Source organism: Papaver somniferum, chromosome 6 (genome assembly GCF_003573695.1).
Source record: "Papaver somniferum cultivar HN1 chromosome 6, ASM357369v1, whole genome shotgun sequence".
In the NCBI taxonomy this organism is placed as follows: domain Eukaryota; kingdom Viridiplantae; phylum Streptophyta; class Magnoliopsida; order Ranunculales; family Papaveraceae; genus Papaver; species Papaver somniferum.
Genome location: NC_039363.1, coordinates 64894777 through 64900279, shown reverse-complemented (window position 1 = coordinate 64900279; position 5503 = coordinate 64894777). Strand labels below are relative to the sequence as shown.

Here is a 5503-nt window from a genome sequence, read left to right as displayed (position 1 = left end):
CTGTTTGGTATCAACTCTATTCAACCAAGTGATATGAGTCGTACAAAGGCTCTTCCGTTTATCTCATCATAAACTCCTTCATCAGGTCTAGATCTATCTTATGTTCAATCACCCAAAGGTAATCGATTAAGATTAAGCCAACAACACCTTTAATCCGAAGAACCGTGTTGATGCCGATCTACTCAATTAATCAATCCAATCTACCACAAGGATAAACCGATTATTAATTGGATCCTCTTTTACCGAAACAAGTATTGTGCGCACCAAAGATTGTAAAACCCAAGTCAGATCTTCAATATCTTCTTTGTATTCAAATCTTCTTAAATCTTCAATAAAAAACATGCACATAATCACTTGAATCTCTTGTGATCAATCATGCACGGAACGGAGTCTGTTAACAATGGATTATCACAAGATCGTCTTTAGAACTAAAAACAGTCTAAAGATCCCTGTCGAAACTCTGAACTAGTTTGAGTGAATCTTATATCAGAAGAGAAGATTCTCAAAAATAAACAAACTAGGTGCAATCATATTTCAACCACCGTTAGTCAATCAAATCAATCGAAAATAAAGATGAACCGCAATTATCTAGTTTCCCACCAACAGGTCGCGCTAGAGCTTCTCAATACCAAAGAAGTCTTTAAACTGAGAGGACGTAAGAGATTTCACCTAATTAGATTACTCTCCTCTCCTATAGGCGGCTACACCAGTAACAACAACAAAAGAGTAAATCTGTTGTTACGAAGGATTAGTTTGCTAGAAAGGCAAACTTCGTGTATTTATAAACAAGGAAGTTTGGACACCAAGGAATTTCCAAAACCGAAAATATTCTCAAGGTATTAATTAAAGCACAAATTCGGTTTCCATAATTCCTGGAAATTCTCTAACGATCGAAATCTCTCGGAAAATCTAATTAGTAAATGCACATTACTAATTCTGTAATTTCCCTACAAAATAAAATTAATAACCTTAATGAAAAGATTCTTAGCTTACTTATGTTTCGATCCTGGGATTCTCTTCCCTTAGCCGTTAAGGAATATCTTTGAACAATTATAGAAATAAACATTCACAGCACGTGTTCAAAGTTTGTCGACATCTTTACTTAGTAAGTTCTCTTTCACACTTACAATCTTGAAACCGATTTTCCATACTTCCAAATAAGTTTAGAATTGGTTCATCTGACTTTCAAGAACTATGTGATTGATCAAATCAATATTCAATCACAATCATGGCACTACATCATATTCAAAGATTAGTAACTAGAAGTCGCAACAGCTTTGTAGCTGTTGTGAATTTTCAGTTGCAAAAAATTCGCAACAGCTGAAGACAGTGACTAAAGTCGCAACTATTTTTCTGTTGCGACTCGCAATATTTTGGTTTGACACATGTGCCGCTCGTGAGTGTGACTGGGCACTATTTAGACTGACTCAGTATTCAGCCCATTCATATAGAAAACTGACTCGAATATCTATTATGTTATCGAGCAGACCATTCTCTTAACTCATTCTCTTCTCTCTTTCTCTCTCTTTATCTCAGTTTCGAAGTAATTTGTTGACGAATCGGTCAAATGAAAACTTACATTCTTCATCACTATCCTGCAGATTTCCTATTGAAAACCAACTAGATTGAAAACCTACGCTTCGACCCTAACCCTAGATTTACTCGAACAGATTTAAGGTTCCTGCTGCAGAAATTGAAAGTTAGGGTTTGAGGTTATGTTTTGAGATGAACCGCTGCTTTGCTGCAAGAATCGAGATTGAATGGGTTTGCGGAGAATGATGTTGGTGGTTGGATTTGAGATTGAAATTTAGGGTTTGATATTTGTGGAGATCGAAAGTTAGGGTTGGATTTGAGAATGAAAGTTAGGGTGGAAAAGATAGAAATTGAAAGTTAGGGTTTGAGATTTGTGGAGTTTGAAAGTTAGGGTTGGGTTTGAGTTTGAAAGTTGTGTGGAAAAGATAAAAATTTAAAGTTCGGATTGGATTCGAGATTCTGAGATTGAATGGGTTTGCAGAGACTAATGTTGGTGGTTGGATTTGTGGAGTTTGAAGATGCTTTAACTACCTTGTACAGATGATGAAGTAGTGCTGTCATTTGAGAATTGAAGCCTATGCTGAGGAACTGAAGATGGCATTGTTTCTTGGTGTCGGTGCTGCTACTAAGTGGTGGTTGTGCAATGGTTAGGACTGATTTAGGAGACAAGGAATGAGAATATTCAGAAATGCAAGTGGTGGTGTTTCTGGGATTGCAATGGTTGCACTGGAGTTGGAGATGACTGGTGTTCGTAGAGCAATGCTTTGCAGGGAATGTGTTGTGAAACAGTTGAGTGTTGGAAATGGTTAGCTTGTAGACTGTTGCCATTGTTACTGGTTGTCTTTCTCTCCACGTTGAAAAGGTGAATGGTTATTTCATTTATTTGTTTCTGCGATGATTTTGGTTATGTGTTTGTTTGGAATTATGAGATTTTGTGTTTCTTGACATCAATTTGGCTTGTTAGGTTGAATTTTTTGTGTTCACCTTGGTGTTTAGGATATTTATGAATTGGGGTTTGTTTGATATGGGATAAATAACTGATTAGGTTGGTGGAACTTAACCATTTCTGAAATTTCAGTTGGTACAGACATAAGAACCTTGTATGCAACCTAATGATTTTATATTGTTGGTTTACTTTGGGATTATGTGAACTTGTATGTCCAATTTATTAAGGGTTAAATTACCCTGCAGGTGATCCTCTTGTATGTCCAAGTACACATGCTATACCTCCTCCAATGGTAAGTATGTATGAGGTGATTTCCGTATTGCAGCTGCTTGACAGGTATGTATATGAATTTGTTCATACTTTCATAGACTGGAAATGGGGCATTCGTTTCATATTGCCCTTCAATTGGTTAAGGTTCTTTTTTGACAAGTTCTTCATTTTCCTTTTATGAAGACAGGTAACTCATGTTGGACTTGTATTTGAAGTTCACATGGGTTGGATTAACGAGAACGATGCCATGGCTGCTACTGTACTTCAGGTTCCGCATTTTTTCTTTCACATATGACATCCTTCTTTTATTTGTGTGAATATCATTGAAGTATTTTGTTTAGCTTCTCTTAGAAATGGATGGTTGGATTTGAATTTGGCTTATATCTGATACTGAATAGTTATAAAAATCAATTACAATAGGCTGATTGCCGAGGAACCCATATAAATGATGATTGAGACTATATTTCACATCTAAAAAACAGTCAAGAAGGTGTTGTTAGTGATGGGATTGAGAGGAGATTCCAAGTCCTAGTAATGCAATGATAAATTTGTTGTTATTAAACTCGAAATTACATGTGAAGAAATTAAGAGAGGAGCTCAATACAACCAGGGAAAACGCACATTTGGGCACCGGAAAAACTGCACATCAAGATGTTTGCTTAAAAGCCTGAAAGAATATAAAAAGAGTTTTGGCATAAGCTTTTGATCAGAGTTGGGGCTATCGTGACTGCATGCTTCTAGATTACAAGGCAAGTTTGTTTTGTCTTTGTGTCAGAGAAGGCTTAATTATAATTTAAAATTGGGTTTTGTAGCTAATTCATATTTCTAAGGTTTATCATAGGAATAAGCTCCTAGTTTCCGTGCAGTATATGGATGTTTAATCATTGTTGGCATTATGGAAATCTTGTGACTAACATATAACATCACAAGAGGTGAGGTTAGTGATTAACCTATTTATGTCATATATTATTACCATGCTCTGTTTTTCTTGTGATCAATATTGTGGAATTTGCTGCCAGATGGGGTCTTAGTGTGTTTAATGATTGGTTGCACTTAGTTTTCTATGTACGTTTGCTGAGATGCAAAGACTACTCAATTCTTGACCACTATATTAAGTTTATCTGTCCACTTTTTAGTAGATTAGTTATTTCTTTATTTATCCATCTTTATATTTTTAGTTTAGCGAGAATGGAGAATTGTTGCTCAAAAGTGAGGCTTCATTAACGGCACAGCATGCATACTACTAATTACATCATAACCACAGTCTTTTGCTCCCTGGTTGTAAGTTTGCAAAATTACCTGGCTTACTTGGGTACTCAAAAAATGCAACTGTTATCTGGACCTTTTTGATTGATTTCATGTTTTCTTATCAGATAGATGCTCTTAAGTGCACGTTGGAGGAATGGTGGATTCATAAAATGCTCGGCATTATTTCAGCGTGGAGTATGTTAAAGAATTTGCCCGGACTAGGACATGTTTTAAGATTGGACCTACTCGTTTTATCGACTTATTTCAGATAGATGTTGCCTGTAATAATCTAAATGTGGCGTTGTGATAGGCTCTGTAACGGGTGGCATGAAGGTGAGCTTAAAAACTTTTGTATATTTGAAATCATTGGTGTGAAATGGTTAACAATATGGAACCGATTGTTTGTAATGTAGAGCCAACGACAAGATTGACTAGAGATCCTTGGGTGTACCTAGTTCTGCAATAATGCCTTGGGCAATGCATCATAATTATTTTGTGTATCAATTGTTTTTAAGTTGTGTACTGGTACCATGTTGGTTTCTTTAAGGTTGTGTGTTTTTGGTTAACTTAATACCCGCTGAGTAAATTATTAACATTCATAACATGGAATATCTCTTATGAAGTTAATGCATCTATATTATATTAGGAATGTATTTGAGTTGCAGGATGTTTTATTTCAAGACTGCGTTACTAATGGGATGATTTCATTTTTGCAGTGGTTGTCGGGAAGTTGCTGACTTTGCAACTTATGCATTTGGGCCAACTATTGTGGTCACTCTTTTTGGTGCACTCAGCATTATTATCAGGCACGAAACAAGTTCATTCCCCAAGTTGTGTACTCTTTCCTCTTCAGTTTTTGGGCTAAGTGTCATATTTTTTTGCATTGCTGCACTTGCAAAACATAGAAATATCTTATGGAAAAGAAGTCCTTTTCATTTCTAGTTTTATTTTTTTGTTCAACAATTTTTGTAAAGTACATTGTTTAGCTTAATTTTGTTCTAGAATAGAGGTATCTTGATTTTGGTGGATTCATTTGATTTTAAATGAATGGGGAGCTATAATTTTGACCTGGTTTTGACAGGTCAAAACACTATTTTTGACCGGTCAAAACCAATATTTTTTTTACCATACAAAATATTCGCAACGGCTAGAAACAGTTGCTTCCACCTAATTTCGCAACAGTTGACAACAGTTGCGACTTTTAGACGTTGCAACGAAGTCAAACTGTTGCGACCAAATATTTGCAACAGCGATTTTGCCATTGCGAAAATTTGCACATCGACTTTCATAACAGAGCAGAACTGTTGCGACCCCACTTTGCAACTGCCAGTTGCTGTTGCTATTCGCTAAATTTGGTGTAGTGTGGGTTTAACGGTTCTACCAAAACAAGTTTCGGTTTTACCTCCATGTGAGTACTACGCATAGTCACACTAGTTTCCCAAAGATTCGGTTTACTAGGTACTAGGATCGGTTCCCCACATATATATGGTATCTAACTTATATGTG

The 5503-nt window shown here is 36.1% G+C and overlaps 1 long non-coding RNA gene across 4 annotated transcripts; it reads left to right on the top strand.

The window, feature by feature from the left end:
- The first annotated feature begins 1481 nt into the window (after positions 1–1481).
- LOC113287802 lies at positions 1482–5046 on the top strand. Of its 4 annotated transcripts, none has more exons than XR_003330342.1 (5): positions 1482–2395; positions 2725–2815; positions 2937–3017; positions 4127–4330; positions 4714–5046. It is a non-coding gene; the product is annotated as an uncharacterized LOC113287802 (long non-coding RNA). The 4 variants fall into 4 exon arrangements; XR_003330341.1 differs by having other exon boundaries at positions 4123–4330; XR_003330340.1 differs by having other exon boundaries at positions 2933–3017.
- The last annotated feature ends 457 nt before the right edge of the window (positions 5047–5503 follow it).